Below are 20372 nucleotides of genomic sequence, written 5' to 3' on the forward strand. Positions count from 1 at the left end.
CAACGAAGTAGGTGAGTACTCCGAGGATCGTACCCAATGGTGACGAGTGCCAAATCAATTCTAACCTAAACACTAAAGGATCTAATTATTACTTTAAATTAGTTATAGTAAGAAAACATAAAATAAAAAGATTTTGAGGGTTTTTATAATAATAAAATAAAATATCAAAAAAGAAATAAACTTCAAGAGATAGAAAAGGAGAATGAATCAAATCTTGATTATGGGTGATTAGCTCACTTCGATAATCCCCATCAACTGTCATTTTAGGTTCCTCGTCAATCAACTAGTCGCTACCTTAGTAGGATCTTCCAATCTTCCACTAACATAATGAGTCAGCAAGGACTACTTATCTTTTGACCTCACAATCTAGATTGGCTTGGGTGAAGGTGTTCATAGATGAGCCATACCAATTTTAGGTTAATTCCCACCTTGATAACTTCCCGGGGTTGTTAGGCCTAGGGTTTGTTTCACATTCTTCCTTTCCCAAACAGTTGATTTATTGAGTAACCCTACAAAACAGTCAATAGATCATACCTCCACTCGCTAATCCCCTATAGAGGGATTAGTTCCTCATGGTTTTCATAGACAATATAGAATCAATATAAAGAGAAAACATGCTAATTAAATCGATAGTATAAAGAATATGAAAGAGCCTAATTGTATTGAGATTAATTGGGAATCCTTAAAGTTTGAATGCTTTCCACAATTTAGATCTCTTAAGAACAACAAAAAACAACTGAAATAAATTTTAAAACCTAAAAATGAAAGAAAAATGAACTAAATTTACTAAAGAAAATCTAGGCTAAGTGAATGATGTCCATAGTATGTACTAAATTAGCCTATTTACAAAGTTCAGGTGGCCATCATCCTTAACCCTAGGTTAGTTGACGTTTTCGAGCTTTAAGTTTGATTGTGTAGACCAAAATGCTCATATTTTGAATTTAATTTCCGTTCTATAGTCGATGTCATGACACACCAGGACCTGTGTCATGACATAGCAGTCAATATACTCCTTTTGAGTGATCTTTAGGAGCGTGTCACGACATTGAACGCAGTCTTAAGTTTTTTCCATTCTATTCCCTATGTTGCAACATTAGTAATCCCGTGTTGCGACGTAGTGACCAATATCAATTTAAGAGAGTAATATCACAGAAAGTAAAGCCATTCGGATGAATCCTTCTTACAATATACATATCTAGCTCCCCCTTAGTGGAACTTGATAATTGTCATTTGTATCCAGAGTTTGTCCTAATAATTGACCTATAAATATCCGAGAGAGATAATAAATGAGGATCCTGTACATAAGCTATTTGACCAGTAAATTTAGTTGACTCTTTGTCAGGTCACATTACAAAACCCAATTAGCACAGCGCTCAAGCAAACCGGGCGTACTATACATCTAGCGGGAACTCTTACTAGGCTTACTCTTCACTTGGCATAATCTTTGCTTAATTAGCAGAATAACCTCATATAGAATCTTTAATTACTCACAGGCAGATAGTGTACGTAAACTCTTATTCGCTAAAAGACTACAAATGGGCTGACTATACTATGCTAAACATACAACTTCACATTTATATGTATTCTGATTGGGTTTGCCATATTTGGGGTGTGGCAAGTGGTGTCAAATGCAGTTTCAGGAACCCATTCTAGTAACCCGAGTTCACAAATATTAAATGAAGAGTTAAGGGAGGATATGCATATGAATATATCTGATTGATATGATTCTAATTCTGAATTTTGTGTTCTGTGAATGTCATTGGGCATATTATGATTAGTATGTCTGAACCTCTCTGAAAGTTTGAGTATTATTATGGGTATTAATGCTTGTAACCCATGGTATCTCTGTACATTGTTTGTACTTTCTGTAACTATAGAACTCACTAAGTTCGTTTGAACTTACTTTGTTAATCTTTCCTTTTCAAGCATGTTGATTGAGGAAATAGATTCTGTAGAAGGCGACTACGCCAGAGTTATTGTTGGTAGTGAGACACTTGTCTATTTTTGTATACCTAACCAACTTCGTAATAACTTATGTCTTTTACTAAAACACCATTTTCTGATATATTTTATAAACTCTTGAAATATATGTTAAATCTTATTGACTATGGTTTATTAAATCATCCTTTAGGTGAATATGCTAAACTGCTTTGAATAATATTAAACAATCAATGATGCACTTGAAACTTTTTTAGGGGAAATAACCCATCTTGCGATTTATATAACTCAGTCAACTTTATAAGGCTTTAGCCAAATGTTTGTCTGAAACTGTTTTACTTGGCGTATACTTTATTTGATTGTTTTGTTATTGCTATACTGAGGTTTATGCCAAACTCGAGGTATACACCGAGACCACAAAGCTTTAAAAATTTCAAGTATTTTTGTCAAATTCATTTGGTCTTTAATTTGTGACACATCATACTTGGTTTTGGTAATCGGGTCGGGTGCGGGTGTTACAATATATACGCTCGAGCAATGCATATCAGCTCCGACTTAGTGGCACTGCTCGATAAGGTTTGGAAATTTCCATTCAACTAAGAAAATTTCAAACTAGTAAATCTAGGTTTCCCGTTACTAAAGTAAGCGTCCAAGCAATTGGTACCAGAGGGCTAAAGGTTTGGCCACTTTACTTGGACCTGTGATCGCATCACCGTCAACAGGGAGCCCAAGTTGCATTGTGACGTCTTCTAGGGTGATAGTCCACTCCCCACACGATTGATAAAAAGTGTGGGTTTCCGAGCGCCACCATTCAACCGAGGCGAATATTAAGTCCACCCTCAAGTCAAACATCCGAACCAATGCCGCTATTCCAAATCTGGCAGCATCCAATTATGGTATAATTTGTTCTTCTGAATGGTACCTCGGAATATGGACTCATGACCTCAACACCCGATACTCATCCTGTCCATATTGTATAATCACATTTGTTAAATTAACTAAGTACATATAAATTAAACTGCAACTCTATAAATATATTTTTGAATAATAAATATCAAAATATTTTATCAGCTCGTTAATCATCAGTGCAGTGTGATAGGATGCTTAGAGAAGAGAACTCATTGTGATAATTGCATAATTAATAAAAAATTAATCACCATTTCAAAAAAATTAAATACAATTAAACTTTATATTATACTATACCAATTATTACAATTAAAAAATCACATACATTTATTCTATTAAAATTTCCCTCCAATATGCCAACACAACAATCTCAAAACTTCAAATAATAAAAAATTTTCAATTTCTCTCTCTTTTTCCCCCAAATTTCAGCTGGTAAGGTGGAGGGGGGACTATTGGGATTTATATAGGGAGAGTAGGGAGAAGAAGAAAATAAAGCTTGACTTGCGCGTAACCGTGAGGTCAAATCGGTGATAGGTGGTAGGTCAATGCCAACCAACTTAGGCCTTTTTTTCTGATTTGTTTTATTCATCTTTTTTTTTTTCAATTTTTTTCCGGTTTGTTTTATTCATATTTTTTTTCGGTTTGAATTAGGTCCACTAAAAATCTCATGATATTCAACTTTACTTTATTTGAGTCTATCAACAATTCCGTGACCCAAGGATGCTTTTAGTGAGAAAAGGTTAGGTCGACCTTAATCTAATGCACCACCTTAATAACTAGAATCGTTGTCGCACCAAGACTACCATCAACTTGTGCCAACCGTAATTGGCACCTCCTCGCCTAAAGGGTTCCCTTGACAACATAACTAATTAGAACTTGTGATTGTATAACCATTGTCAACTGAGAGCCCTATTTTTACTTGAAATCGTGACCGCATAACTATCAATTAGGAAATAAAATCTAAAGGTGATGATGCACTCCCCAAATGAAAAATTAAATCTTTCAGTGTCTGAGCTATACTGAATCACCGTTAAATAAAACATATCTTCAAACTATCAAAATTTATAACTAAAACACAAACACAAAAACAAAAAAAAAAAAGTTATTCTCTCCCCGTTTTTTCAACACTTAATTTTTTTTTCATGTTCTCTCCCCTACAACTAATCACAAAAAGTTCTCCCTTTTCTTAAAAAAAATCAACTACTTCAACATATACTAATCTTCCATCGAGTATGTGTATATATAACCTGTTAAGCCGCCACTCAGCTTGACGGCACCAAAATAGAAATAAATAAATTTTTCTGACATGGGTGCCGCCAACGAGACCAATGACAACAAAAAATATATAGAATTTTTTTTTCTGACACGTTTTTGATCTGAAATACTTTTTTAAAAAGAAATTTATCTAGTGCCGCCAAAGAGAACAATTGCATCCATTCAGATATTAATTTTTTTTCTTATTTTCTTTTGCCCCTAAAATATTTGTATTTTTAACATGTATGTAAAAAAAAAAAACATAACAAGGACCTTGTAATAATAACTTTTCTATGGGTTGGTCATGATTTGGTGTCACCCAATTGTCACCCATAAATTTTTTAAGTTTCATGTAACACGAATTCTTTCTAAATCTCTAGATTTTTTTTTATCGAGTTCGCACGAACTCGTTTTGGCTGGTTATTCGTTGTATCTGCTATTTTAAATGTGAGATGTTTCTACTATCATGTAATTCCTTAATGGATACAAGCGTTGTATGATTGAAAGGGTTGTGATACGCGCCAAAATTGTTTTTAGTCTCACTAATCACTAATTGGTGAGGAAAGCTGATTCAAGTAATGAAAGCTGTCCAAGGTCAGCACCAGGGGTTGGTAGGCATTTAATTTTTGATAAATTTTAGTCAATAAATGGTAAAAATATTTGTTTCGTCCCCTCTCCAAAATTTTCAGTTGAATTCTGCCCACTCCCCATCTCTCTTGGTTCTTGTAACTGGATTCGTGACCATAAGATGTCTATCCTCTGCTAAAAGATTGTACAGCCTGTCAATATTAAATATGTATTAAAGGAAAAACGCCACCACCAACAACGACAAAACTGCGAGAGCAGAAAGTGAAACTCATTAATCATATTCATTTGTCTACATATATATGCTGTTGCCTGAATTTCAATTGCAATTTTCGTATCACTGTGATTCTGTAGGGTCAAGTTGATATAGTTCAATCTTCAAAGGTATGTTGTGAACTTTATCAAACAATTTGTAAATATAGTGAGAAACTTCAGTTGGATCAAATTTCAGTTTCCTTTTAATCTTTAATCATTTATGATGACATTCCTAGAGAGAGTTATAGGCCTTTAGCATAAGCTATCGACTTGGTTTCTGGGCAAAATTAAATGTTAGTATTCAACTTTATTCTCCATGAACTTTGTTTGTTACTGTAATTTTTTTATTAGATTTTGATTGTGCCTAACTTTCCTATTATGAACTATATTCTGAATAAAACCTGCTTAGCTGCTTATGAACCTTAGCTTTTTCTCAAACTAGTCTAGTCTATGTCCCGGTAAGAATATATATATATATATCTCAAATCAAGGTCCTTTCATGATACAATGTGAATCTTTTAAGATTCTCTGCATAGGAGCAATATCATTTCAAGTTGTTCGTCAAAAGAGATTTAATTTTGACATAAAATCAAATATAGAAAAGTAAAGGATCTGGAGCATTTATAATACCTTTTCTTTTTGCTGTATTTGCATCTTTAGTTTCAGAATGTTAGTTCAAAACTTCGGTAAAAAAAATTTCATACATACGATCGAAACTCGAACAGAAAAAGAAGAAATAGGACAGGCTCCAAGGCGTGTATCAAGTCACTATCTTTAAGGTTATATTCGCCCCTACCTACTTTCGGTGTGCAAATGAGTTCCAAGCAAATTAACCTCGAGGATACAATGAAGCCAATGACTATTTACGTTTTGCACTGACGAGAATAGTTCAATATGCACTGAGCAATGTATAACAAAAAACTCAATTTCTACAAAGGATTTCTACAGTAATAATTTATAGAATAATCTAATAATATTAGAAAATGAAGGAAGGAAAGAAAGAATATTAGAATTGATTGATATATTTCCAAATGAAATCTCATTCCTATTTATAGGAATTTTCATATCTGTTTATAGAGACATCTTTCAATAGGTGTATTTATGAATAAATAAATAATAATTATTCATTTAATTTTGTAACAATTCAAATAATATTTTTTGAATAATTATAATTCTTTTTTAAAAAATCAAATGATATAACTTTTGACCAATGACCAAAAGATTTATCTTTTGATTAATTACACCCATTCATTTATAGTTATTGGGATACTATAAATATTTGAAAATGTTCCAACAATCTCCCCCCATTTTCAAAATATTTAGATTTTGATATTCTTGGAAATCAATTTGCATAAATAAAGGTGTCTTATGATTGTACCTTCACTTAGTGAAAACATGTTAAAGTTAATCGAAATTGCATGGTAGACTAAGCTTTGAACCAACTATTCCATTTGATTAACTGAACACATCTCACACAATGATTTCAACATCGGTCAATGTATAGTATCTAGGGACACTATTATGGCCATGTGTCTATGTCCTCTTTTCATGAGTGCTGTCAGAGCCAAGCCCTTAAGCTTCTAGAAGTGGCCACACTTCCACTCACATAGGTAGATCCCATCAAAAGTGTTCCCCTAATTATAACACTCTAACATATTTATGTTATGGGTCCATTAAGAGTACATTACTCATCCTTCCCTTATCATTACGGGTACCTAGCACTTCAATTTTAGGATGGATTTATTTATAGTGCTAACAGTCACATATAATGATGTACTTTGTCTCATTGAACTCAAGACTTGACGTTATACCAAGCGTTGAGTCGAGTTTCCATCATAGGTAACTCTAATTAATAGGCTTGAGTCCCATCCCTTTTGAGGTCCTTTTTACTACATCTCTAGCAAGACTTTTTGTCAAAGGATCTGCCAAAATTTCACTTGACCTCACATAATTAATAGTGATCACTCCATCAGAGATTAATTGTCGGACATAACTATGTCTTAATTCAATGTGTCTAGACTTTCCATTATATACTTGGCTATATGCTTTTGCTAGAGTAGCCTCACTATCACAACAGATAGAAATAGGTGAAATTGGCTTAGGCCATAAAGGTACATCATAAAGCAAATTTCTTAACCATTCTGCTTCTTTAGATGCAGTGGCTAATGCAATAAATTCTGCTGCCATGGTGGAATCAGTAATACATGTTTGTTTCTTGGAACCCCAAGAAATGACTCCTCCACCAAGAATGAAGATCCATCCACTAGTAGATGCATGATCTTCCAAACTTGTAATCCAACTAGCATCCGAATACCCTTTTAAAACTGAAGGATATCCATTATAACACAATCCATAGTTAATAGTTTTTTTTAAGTACCTAAGTACTCTATTCAAAGCTTGCCAATGCAAACTACTTGGATTACTTGTGTACCTACTCAATTTTCCAACAGCATATGCAATATTTGGTTTTGTACAAGTCATTATATACATAAGACAACCAATTAGACTTGCATATTTCAATTGATCAATTTTCCTACCAACATTAGATACTAATTTTAATTGAGGATTCATGGGTGTAGATGCTGGTATATAGTTGAAAAGATCAAACTTTTTAAGCACATTTTCAATGTAATGTGATTGTGATAAAGCTATAGTGCTTTCATCTCGGGTTATTTTAATCCCAAGAATAACATCTGCTACACCCATATCCTTCATAGCAAAGTTGTTTGACAAGAATTTCTGTGTTTTCTATTTGTTCCAAATCTGTGCCAAAAATGAGCATGTCATCTACATATAAGAAAATTATGACACCTTTTCCATTTTCAAATTTGCTATATATGCACTTACCGGATTCATTTATTTTATAGCCATTAGCTAAAACAACCTTTTCAAACTTTTGGTGCCATTGTTTTGGTGCTTGTTTAAGCCCATATAAAAATTTAACAAGCTTACATACCTTATGCTATTGTCCTAGAACAACAAATCCTTCCGGTTCCTCCATGTACACTTCCTCTTCCAATTCACCATTTAAAAATGCAGTTTTAACATCCATTTGGTGAACAACCAAATCATATATAGAGGTAAGTGATATTAAGAGTCTAATTGTAGCAATTCTTGCTACTAGAGCATAGGTATCAAAGTAATCAATATATTATCTTTGTGTAAAACCTTTTGCTACCAACCTTGCTTTAAATTTATCAATGGTTCCATCGACCTTCATTTTCTTTTTGAAGATCCATTTGCAACTTATTGGTTTGAAACCTAGTGGAAGATCAACTAAGATCCAAGTTTAATTTCCCATTATTGAATCGATCTCATCATTTATTGCTTTTTTCCAAAAAGCAGAGTCTTGAGATTTCACTGCCTCTTCAAATGTAATATGATAAGATTCAGTATTATAACAATAAGGTATATTGCATATACTTTCACCTTTTCCTTCTACAAGAAACATAATGAAATCTGGTCCAAAATCTTTGACATTTTTAATCCTCTTACTTCTTCTTAATTCTTGACAAGATTCATCATTATTATCAATTTATTTCAATGGAATCTCATTCTCATTTGAAGAATGAATCAATTGTTGTGGTTGTAATTGTCTTGATATAGAATTAAATCTATTTTCATCAAAAATAGCATCTCTTGATTCAAAAATAGTATTAATTGAAATTGAATCATTTGGTTCAATTACCATGAACCTATATGGCTTGCTATTATGTGCATAACCTATAAATATGCATTCAATTCCTCTTTCACCTAACTTTTTACGTTTAGGTGTTGGAACTTTTATAATAGCTCTACAACCCCAAACCTTCAAATAATTAAGGTTTGGTTTCCTTTTCTTCCATTGTTCATAAGGGGTTATTTTAGTTTCCTTATTAGGAACTCCATTCAATATATGACAAGCTGTTAGAACAGCTTCTCCTCAAAAACCTTGTCCAAGACCTTAATATGATAACATTGAATTCACCATTTCAGTCAAGACTCTATTTTTTCTTTTAGCTACACCATTTTGTTGTGGTGTGTAAGGGGCTGAAACTTGATGGAAAATTCCAATGAATTCAAAATAACTTGGATTATAGTATTCTCCACCTCTCCGATCTTAAGCACTTGATAAATGATTTACACTGAAGTTCAACTTCAGGTTTATAAACTTTAAATTTATCAAGCGCTTCATCTTTTGAATGCAATAAATATACATAACAATATCTAGAACAATCATCAATAAAAGTAACAAAATATTTCTTTCCACCTAATGTAGGAGTACTATGCATGTCACATAAATCACTATGTATCAAGTCAAGCAATTTTGTTTTCCTTTTAACCTTAGGGAAAATGTTTCTTGTAATTTTAGTCGACATACATGTATTGCATTTTTTAATAATATTATTAAAAACAGGAATTAAATCTAATTTATACATGTCATTCAATTTTCTATAATTCAAATGACCTAATCTATAATGCCACAAACAAAAAGATTCAGCCATATAAGCAGAAAAAATATTTTTATTCTTATTAATAATATTGATTTTGAACATGCTCTCATACATATACCCTTTCCCAAAAAAAAATTCTCCCTTAGACAAAATAAACTTATCTGCCTCAAAAACAAGTTTGAAACCAAACTTATTCAACAGACTTCCAGACACTAAATTCTTTCTAACTTCTGGTACATAATATACATCATTTAAGGTTAAAACCTTTCCAGAAGTGAATTGTAGTTCAACAGACCCTTTTCCTTTGATTGCTGCGGTGGAAGAATTTTCTATGTACAAGACATTATCATTTTCACATTGTGTGAAATTTGTGAACATGCTTTTGTCTTTGCACACATGTTTGGTTGCTTCGGTATCAATCCACCATGTATTATCATCTTGTGCCATATTAATTTCAGATATCATTGCAATGAACTTTTCATTATTACCAGCCTTAGAAGATGATATCTTCTTTAAAAATTGACATTCAATCTTGAAATGTCCCAGCTTTCCACAATGATAGCATGAGCCCTTTTGTTTCTTTTTGAACTTAGGTGCTTTATCAGTCTGTTTGAACTTTCTATTGAATGGTTTTGTAGTCTGTACTTCCTCCGTAACATGTACTTTGGCATTTTTAGAATTTAGGTTCTGATCTTGTTTTCGATACTCTTCTTCAATACGAAGATGATTTGCCAAAGCCTTAAGAGATATTTCCTCTTTCATATATTTTAGACTTCTTTTAAAGTCTTTCCAAGATGGAGGAAGTTTGTCTATTATGGAGGATACCACAATCATTTCATCCATTTTCATATCATATTGCTTAAATTGATTCAGTATCTTTTCAATATCACGAAATTGTTTCATAATAGAACGACCATCAACCATTTGATAATTATTGAAACGACTAACAAGAAATTTATTACTTGTAACATCTTCAGGCATGTATCTTGCCTCCAATTTGTCCCATAATTCTTTAGCGATGACCTCGTTTTGGTAGGTGTCGAACAAACCATCAGATAAACCATTCAATATATGGCCCATGCACATGTAGTTAGCATTGTCCCATTTTTGTCTTTCTCGGGTTGCAGCAACATATTCGTTTTCATTCTCTTCAGGTCTTGGAGTATCCAAAACATAAGCAATCTTCAAAGTTGATAATAAGAAGTGCATCTTTTTCTGCCATCATCAAAAATTGCCACCATCAAACCGATCAAGTTTAACAAAGTTGGAAACCAGCTCCATTAGTGTTCCACTTTCATGTGTTGTGGTAGTCATCATGAATTATAACCTTAAAATTGTTAGTTCAAAACTCCGGTAAGGAAAATCTCGTACACACGATCGAAACTCGAATAGAAAAAGAAGAAATAGAATAGGCTCCAAGGCGTGTATCAAGTCACTATATTTAAGGTTATATTCGCCCCCACCTACCTTCGATGTGCAAATGAGTTCCAAGCAAATTAACCTCGAGGATACAATGATGCCAATGACTATTGGCGTTTTGCACTGACGAGAATAGTCCACTATGCACTGAGCAATGTATAACAAAAAACTCAATTTCTACAAAGGATTTCTGCAGTAATACTTTATAGAATAATCTAATAATATTAGAAAATGAAGGAAGGAAGGAAAGAAAGAATATTAGAATTTGTTAATATATTTCCAAATGAAATCTCATTCCTATTTATAGGAATTTTCATATCTCTTCATTGAGACATCTTTCAATAGGTGTATTTATGAATAAATAAATAATAATTATTCATTTAATTTTGTAACCATTCAAATAATATTTTTTGAATACTTATAATTCTTTTTAAAAAAAATCAAATGATATAACTTTTGACCAATGACCAAAAGATTTATCTTTTGTTTAATTACACCCATTCATTTATAGTTATTGGGATACTATAAATATTTGAAAATGTTCCAACACAGAATACATGGAAGGTGCACCAGTTAATGTTAATGAGTTCCAAGAATTACCTAGGAAAGCCCTTCCCAAAATGTACTATGACTATTATAGTGGTGGAGCTGAGGATGAGTACACACTAAAACAGAATGTGGAAGCATTTCAAGGAATTACGTAAGCTGTTAAGCGTGGTAATGAAAGTAATGTAGGTAGTAAGGTGAAAATTCTACCCATTTCTTTACTTCCATTCTCAGGATTCGGCCAAGAATACTTGTTGATGTCAGCAGAATCAATTTGTCAACAACTGTTCTCGGCTACAAAATCTCAGCACCCATTTTGGTTGCTCCAAGTGCTAAGCATAAGTGGGCACACCCTGAAGGTTTGAATCTTCTTAGGCCGTCCTTCACTTCTTTTACCATTTCAAGTACCAATTTTACTATTTTCGTTGTGTGTTTCAACAGGTGAGGTTGCCACAGCCAGAGCAGCTGCTGCATGTGATACAATAATGGTAAAAAATAATATAGCTAGTTTTAGGTTCATTGGCTTGCCTAAATGTGAGTACTGAATTGTGTTATGAATGCAGATTTTATCCTACAGGTCTACCTGTACTATTGAGGAGGTTGCTTCGAGCTGCAATGCTGTTCGGTTCTTTCAGTGTTATGTACAGTGCTGCTCCAACTATTCCAGTGAATTTTCATTTTTTGTTTCAGATTTCAAATCCTAAAAAAGAACTGAATTTATCAGAGATTGATAATTCTTTACTGGACAGGAATACAAGAGACGAGATATATATATGCTAATATAGTGCAGAGAGCTGAAAGATGTGGATACAAGGCCATTTTCCTAATGATTGATAGCCCTAGGCTTGGTTGAAAGGAGAAAGACATTAAGAACAAGTCACATACTAATTCATTATTCATTCATTTTGTTTAATTCTAGCAAATTTATATAAATTTTTTATATGTTGTGGATAGGGCTGAAATATTATTCCTTATATCAATATATTCGACTTGAGGTTGAATTTATGCGTTTCATTTAAAATTTTTAATACTTTTGTAGAATGGTTAACCCTCAATTGAAGAACTTTGAAGGTCTTATATCGACTCAAGTTTCCACTATAAGTGATACTTTAATTTTCCCAATTATTGGTAAATATACCAGTATGCAATGTCTGACCACTGCCATATTAATGGAAACGAATATGCATTGATGCTTATGTCCATGTTTAGAAGAAAAAAGAAAGTATAGTTTTTACTTTCTGCTATCTTGCTTACAGTATAGAGGCAAATCACCCTTGGATAGGGCAGTGTGGTATCTCCAAGCTGGAAGGCTCACTTTTGGGGTTCACTGATGATATTCATGTTTATGTTGTTCACTTCTGGGAATATATCTTACCTTGGAAGTTCTATTCAAAGATGAGATTCATTAAAGCATGTCGTATTGAACTTTTACAGGATGACGGTTCAAACATTGAAGCATTTGATGCCAACACTGCATTTGATGCCTCTTTTTCTTGGAAGGTATAGAGTATAAACCAATAAACAGGATAATTGACTTGTCACATGCTTTTTGGAATTCATATTTGCCCATTCTTATATAAGAAGTAACTTGTGAATGTACATGACTAACCTAAACAGTTATATTGTTTAATTACCATCAGCTTAAAAGTTTGATAGGAGGCTCTTAAGGAAGCTCTTATATGTTTATTTTTATTGTCATTTAGTCACTTGGTATTTAAGGTCCTTTTTTTTAGGCCTAATAACTTGAAGCTATTAATCGCAACATTTGCAGGACATAGGATGGTTAAGATCTATTACAAACTTGCCAGTTCTACTCAAGGGAGTACTTACAGTTAAGCATTGGCCTGCAATACAACAAGTAACCAACAGCAGTAGCAGCAGCAGTTCAGCTAGCATGCCAGCATCGAGGCTGAACCAAAAGCAACTTAGTTTGTTTTGTTTTATTCTTTTTGTAACTTGATCAAGTTGGCTTGTAACTTGTTATCAAAGTTAGTAAATCTTTTGATTGAATATGATGGATGTAATAGCTGACATTATTAGCTTTGTTCTTGTGTATTTCTTAAGTTACAAATTTGTCAATTATAGTGGGAGTAGTTAAGTGTTTAGGTAACTATCAAGTTAATTTTGTAACCTCAATATATTTTCAAATTTTGAATGAAATATGATGACTTCCTTCAGTTACAATTTTTTTGTCCATCATTTTTCATTTCTTTTCTTTGCTTGCTGTTTATGTTTTGCTCATGTTTGCTACCTCTGTTTCAAAAAATGGTATCAGAGCCTTCAATCTTTGAGGACTTTTGTTACTGGTTGAGTTTTGTTGTCAAAAATAACTTTAAAATCGAGGTTGCCAAATTTGTTTTCAGCAACATGAGCTTCACACCTCCTCCACCATCAGTGTTTGCTGGAGAGAACTACCACATTTGGGTAGCTAAAATGAAAACTTACCCCCAAGCACATGATTTGTGGAGTGTAATTGAAACTGATGTTGAACCACCTCCATTGAGGGCAAATCCAACTATTGCACAAATTAGACAGTATAGCGAGGAGCGAGCCAAGAAGCACAAAGCCATGGCCTACCTGCAGAATGGAGTGTCTAATGTGACCTTCACTCGGATTATGGCTTGTGGTTCACCTAAGCAAGCATGGGAGAGGCTAAAGGAGGAGTTTATAGGATCAGGCAAGACAATGCAGCAATAGGTAATTAACCTTATAAGGGAATTTGAGAATCTGAAAATGAAAAAGTCAGAAACTATCAAGCAATACTCTGATAGGATCATGGCTATTGTTAACAATATCAGACTCCTAGGAGAAGACTTCATTGATAGCAGAGTTTTCGAGAAGGTTATCACCACACTCTCTGAGAGGTTTGAGTAAAAAATCTCCTCATTGGAGGACTCGAGGGACATCACCACCATTTCTTTGTCTGAGTTGGTGAATTCCCTTTATGCACTTGAGTAAAGAAGAGCCAATAGACAAGAAGATCACCCTGAGGGAGCCTTCCAAGAAAAAGTTAGAGAAGGCTCAGGCTCAAGTCAGAAAACAAAGAAGCCTTGGTTTGATAGAAAGGAAAGATCAAGAAAAGATGTAGGGAGAAGGAAGTTCCTACCTTGCATTCACTGCAAGAAAACTAACCATTTAGAGAAGTACTACTGGAACAGACCAGATATTCAGTGCAAAAACTGTAAGCAATATGGCCATCATGGGAAGATTTGTAAAATCAGAAAAAGGCACAAGCTCAGCAAATACTAGCCAAGACTGCTGAGGACCTACAAGCTCAAGAGGAGCATATTTTTACTGCCTCATATTTTGCAACCACAAGCAAAGTCAAATGTAGTTGGCTTGTGGATAGTGGCTGCTCACTTTACATGGCAGCTGATGAAAGCTTGTTCAAAAACCTTGACAAGAGCTTCTCCTCGAAGGTCAGGATAGGCAATGGGAACCTGATTGAAGCCAAAGGCAGAGGTGATGTAGTGATCAACATTGGTTCAGGTAACAAAGTTATTTCAGATGTGCTTTATGTGCCTGATATAGATCATAACCTACTTAGTGTAGGTCAGTTGGTTGAAAAAGGCTATTCACTAGTTTTCAAGAATGGTTCTTGTGTTATTGAAGATTTTCATGGTCTGAAAATAATCTCACCAGCTATGGCAGACAAGTGTTTTATGTTTGATGTAAGCAAGCTTGAGAAGAAAGCTTATACAAGCTTAACTGAAAATGCTAGCCTATGGTATAGAAGATTAGGCCATGTCAATTTCAGGTCACTCAATTTGTTGCACAAGCTGAATTTGGCAGAGGACATGACCAAGGTTGAGGCAAGTGAGATTGTTTGTGAAGTGTGCCAACTTAGTAAGCAGGCTAGGCTTCCTTTTCCAGTTAACCAGTCATGAAAGACTAGAGAAAAGCTTGAATTGGTACACTCTGATGTTTGTAGACCAATGAAGACCCCTTCACTGAATGGCAGTAAGTACTTTGTGTTGTTTATAGATGATCTGACTAGATTTTGCTGGGTTTATTTCATGAAACAGAAGTCTGAAGTGTTTGAAGTCTTTGGAAAATTCAAAGCTTTAGTATAGAATCAAACAGGCTGCAGAATTAAAGCCTTAAGGACAGACAATGGTACTGAATAGTTGTCTGAGAGATTTCAGAAGCTTTGTGAGTAGGCTGGAATCCATCATCAATTAACCACTGTGTACACTCCTCAGCAAAATAGAGTGTGTGAGAGGAAGAACAGAACAGTTATGAACATGGCTAGGTGTTTGCTATTTCAAAGCAAACTTCCAACCACATTTTAGGCTGAAGGTGTCAATTCCTCTGTATACCTGCTCAATAGGCTACCAACATATGCTGTGAAGGATAAAACTCCTTTTGAAGCATGGCATGGACTTAAGCCATCTGTTTCTCATTTGAAAGTATTTGGATGTGTGTGTTATGTCCTTGTACCTGCAGAAAGAAGGACTAAGCTTAAGAAAAGGTCAATTCTTGGTATATTTTTTTGCTATAGTAGCATCAAGAAGGGCTAATGATATTTGATCTTTTTACCATACAGATTCTGGTGAGCAGGGATGTCAAATTTAATGAAGAAAAGTTTTGGAGCCTGGATGGTTCAGACACAAATTAGTTTGAAGAAGACCAGATTGACAGCAATTTGGAATTAACAGAAAAGGAATTTAGCAATGCAAATGTGGATGATCTCCTTTAAGAGGGACCAAGTCCATTTTTGACATCTATCAAAGATGGAATGTAGCCATAGTTAAGCCTTCGAGCTATGAAGAAGCTGTAAGAAACAAGTGCTGGAAGAAGGCCATGGAAGTTGAAATTGATATGATCCATAAAAATGACACTTGAGATCTAGTGGATAGACCTGATCAGAAGAAGGTCATAGGTGTCAAGTGGGTTTTTAGAGCCAAATTCAATGCTGGTGGCTCTTTAAACAAACACAAGGCAAGACTTGTGGTGAAAGGGTATAACCAGTAGTTTGGCATTGATTTTGTGGAGACATTTGCTCCAGTAGCAAGGCTAGACACTATTAAGCTTCTGTTTGCCTTGGCTGCACAGAAGCAATGGAGAATTCATCAACTAGATATCAAATTAGCTTTCTTGAATGGTCTTCTTAAAGAAGAAATATGTGTTGAACAGCCTGATGGCTTCAAAGTCCAAGGAGAAGAGGACAAAATATCTAGGCTGAAGAAAGCTTTTTATGGCCTAAAGCAGGCACCTCGAGCTTGGTATGACAGGATTGATGCTTACTTGTCTAGGCTCGGTTTTGAGAAAAGCTTGAGTGAGCCAACTCTTTATGTCAAGAAGTCTAAAGATGAAACCTTGCTGATTGTTTCAATCTATGTGGATGATTTGTTGGTGACTGAAAGCAGGGTTGATTTGATTCAAAAGTTCAAAGAAAAAATGCAAGAAGTGTTTGACATGACAGACTTGGGAATCATGACATACTTCCTTGGTATGGAAGTAAACCAGTTTGATCAAGGCATTTTTATCAGTCAGCATGCTTTTGCCTTAAAAATTCTTACTAAATTTCATATTGGAAATTGTAAATCAGTGAGTACACCATTGGTTCAAGGGGAGAATCTAACTAGTTTTGGAAGTCAAGAAAGGGTTGATGAAAAGGAATACAGAAGCTTAGTTGGCTATTTACTTTACTTAACAGCAACTAGACCTGACCTCATGCATGCTATTAGTTTATTGTCTAGATTTATGTATTGTTGCAACACAACTCATTCCAAAGCAGCTAAGAGGATACTTAGGTATGTCAAAGCAACCTTGAAGTTTGGGGTCATTTTCAATAAAGGAAGTGAGCTTAAGCTGATTGGTTACTTAGATAGTGACTAGGCTAGATCTGTTGATGACATGAGAAGTACCTCGAGATATTTCTTTACACTTGGCTCGGGAGTTTTTTGCTGGAGCTCAAAAAAGCAGCAAACAGTTGCTCAGTCAACAGCTGAAGCTGAATACATAGCAGCAGCAGTAAGTCAAGCCATTTGGCTTAGGAAGTTGCTATGTGATTTAAATGAAGAACAACATGAACCTACTGAAATCATGGTGGACAACCAGTCAGCAGTTGCCATACCTAAGAATCCTGTTTTTCATGGCAAAACCAAACATTTTAAAATCAAGTTTCATTTTGTTCGAGAGGCTGAGAAGTCCAAAGAAGTTAGTCTCATTTATTGCAGTTCACAAGATCAGTTGGCTGATATTTTGACAAAGCCTCTTGCTACAACAAGGTTTGAAGTTTTGAGAGATTTAATTGGTGTTTGTTGCTTACAGTCCAAGGAGGAGTGTTAAGCATTGGCCTGCAATGCAACAAGTAACCAACAGCAGTAGCAGTAGCAGCTTAGCTAGCATGCCAGCATCGAGGCTAAACCAGAAGCAGCTTAGTTTGTTTTGTTTTGTTCCTTTTGTAACTTGATCAAGTTGGCTTGTAACTTTATATCAAATTTAGTAAATCTTTTGATTGAATATGATGGATGTAATAGCTGACATTATCAGCTTTGTTTTTGTGTATTTCTTAAGTTACAAATTTGTCAATTATAGTGGGAGTAGTTAATTGTTTAGGTAACTGTCAAGTTAATTTTGTAACCTCAATGTACTTTCAAATTTTGAATGAAATATGATGACTTCCTTCAGTTACAATTTTTTTGTCCATCGTTTTTCATTTCTCTTCTTTGCTTGCTGTTTTTGTTTTGCTCATGTTTGCTGCCTCTGTTTCAACACTTACTCATGAAGATAGTAAGAAGAGGCTGATCAAATTAGTTGCATTATAGTTTCTTTCTATATTAATATAGTAAATGATGAAATGGACATTTCAACTTTCTGAATTAGAAATGTTTTTAGGACAATTGCTAGGGGTTTATTATTTAAAGTCAGCTTGTGTCCTTGATATAAAAAGAGTCACTTGAATTTGATATATCAACATTGGCAGCAATAAAGGCTGTTGAAGTAGGGGTTGATGGGATTGTTGTCTCAAATCATGGAGCTCGCCAGCTAGATTATGCTCCACCCACTATTTCTGTTCTAGAAGAGGTAAAACCTCTTATACTCGCTGTTGATCATGCTTGCTCGTCACAACTTTTAGATTTTTCAACATGATTCAGATATATGGGAAGTGGTTAATGCATGAAAATCATATATTTTTTTTTCTATGATGTGCATGAGGAAATGTGATATGGAATACTAATTATTAATTTGATATTGATCCTAATATTTGTTATTTACTTAAAACATTCATGCTAATATATCAAAGAACCCCTCAAGCTACCATGTTATGTCTAAGCAAGCCATTCGTTAAATAAACCTTTAATCTATGATATTTACACATTAAAGCCCTTAATTTTAATTTAGGTAATTAATCTTTTTTCTTTTATTTCTGCTCATCATAATTTTGTTAGTTATAAAGATTTTTCTACTAAACACTCAAATGTATAGGATTAAAACTCTTTTAGTCTACCAGTTTTTGTAAAAGAAGTAAACTTTTATTAAGTATTTAGTAGTTTGATGGTGACCAAAAATCTGATCATATGTTGCCAAAACTAATGCAGTTGCTTCTGAACCTGATATAGGTTTTGGATCACCTTTGATGACCACCCAGACTGACCATGAAAAAATTGTTTTGTTTCTCTCCCCTTTTCTCTTTATTATTCTATTCAATTTGTTTTTCTGGCTTTTCATAGTTGTGATGTCCTTGTACTTCTCTGCTTGTGTTTTAGCTGATTCTTTGTGGAAAAGATATGTAATGAACTTCCTTTGGAATGGAGGAATGAAGACAAGAAATGTTTTGAATAAAATTAGTTTTACAAGGACTAGTTGATCGAGAAAGTAGGGTGTATGGTATCGGAATCGTCACTTTCCCTGAAATACTTTATCCAACACATATTTGTACATGTGTATACGAGTATAATCCTCTAAATATATAGAAAAACTAAAAAATATCAAATATAGTACTTTACCCATAGCCGATACTAATTCTAAGTTGGAGTAAGCAATTTGTTAAAATGCAAATGTTGAGAGGCATCACAGTGAAAACCAGTTATGGTGTTAAACCAGAAATGTCTTGTGTACCACATGCATTACAAGAACATTAGCGTTAGGCATGAGAGTTGTTTTTAAGCGTGGCTTGTGCAGGTGGTTGGTGCAGTTAAGGGAAATGTTCCTGTTTTATTTGATGGAGGAATAAGACGAGGAACAGATGTTTTGAAGGCGTTAGCCCTTGGTGCGCAAGCTGTCCTTGTAAGTTCTTTCTAGATCTCATGAGCTTTACCGCTTTAAAGTTCATATATATGTATACACACACACACACATGATTAAAATGAGTTTTTGTGTCCTTGGCAAGTGTGGAGCTTGAATAAACACGTATGTGGAGAGTGATATGTAAGAGTTGCAGATTGGAAGGCTAGCAGTTTACGGACTTGCAGCAAAGGGAGAATACGGGGTGAAAAGGGTTATTGAAATGATTAGGGATGAACTTGAGCTCACCATGGCCCTCTCTGGATGCCCTACTCTCAACCATATTTCCAGAAAACATGTCAGAACTAAGCATGAGAGACCCCGCTCCATGCTTTAAAATACTACTTCAATAATGTTGAATCGCATTAATAAATGTATTCAGATCATTCCTGAATCTGTCATCATTTAATTAAACAAACTCATAAATCAGCTCCTATTAATGGTTGTACTACTTTTCATTTGAGGCAATAGAGGAAACTGCGACCATGTATTATTCAAGCATTCTGAAGAATATTAGTAAATTTAAATTACCCATGAAATTTATTGTTTCATCTATGAAAACCATTTCCATTGCTTACAGTGATATTAAACAAATTGTTACATAACGGGCAATCATTTACATGACTGAACTGTTACTAGATACTGTATTTTTGATTGATCAGTTAATTCTTCAATACACTCTACACCATATACATATTGCGAAGTCTACCATCAATTTGTGCCCACAATAATCGACATCTCCTCTCCAAAAGATTCCCTTGACAGCATAACCAATTTGAACCTTGTATAACCGCTGTTAACTCA

General features: G+C 34.3%; 1 pseudogene; it reads left to right on the forward strand.

The window, feature by feature from the left end:
* Positions 1–11576: 11576 nt before the first annotated feature.
* Positions 11577–20145, forward strand: LOC107899854 (peroxisomal (S)-2-hydroxy-acid oxidase GLO4-like; annotated as a pseudogene).
* The last annotated feature ends 227 nt before the right edge of the window (positions 20146–20372 follow it).

The sequence above is a fragment of the Gossypium hirsutum genome, chromosome D06, assembly GCF_007990345.1.
Source record: "Gossypium hirsutum isolate 1008001.06 chromosome D06, Gossypium_hirsutum_v2.1, whole genome shotgun sequence".
Taxonomy (NCBI): Eukaryota; Viridiplantae; Streptophyta; class Magnoliopsida; order Malvales; family Malvaceae; genus Gossypium; species Gossypium hirsutum.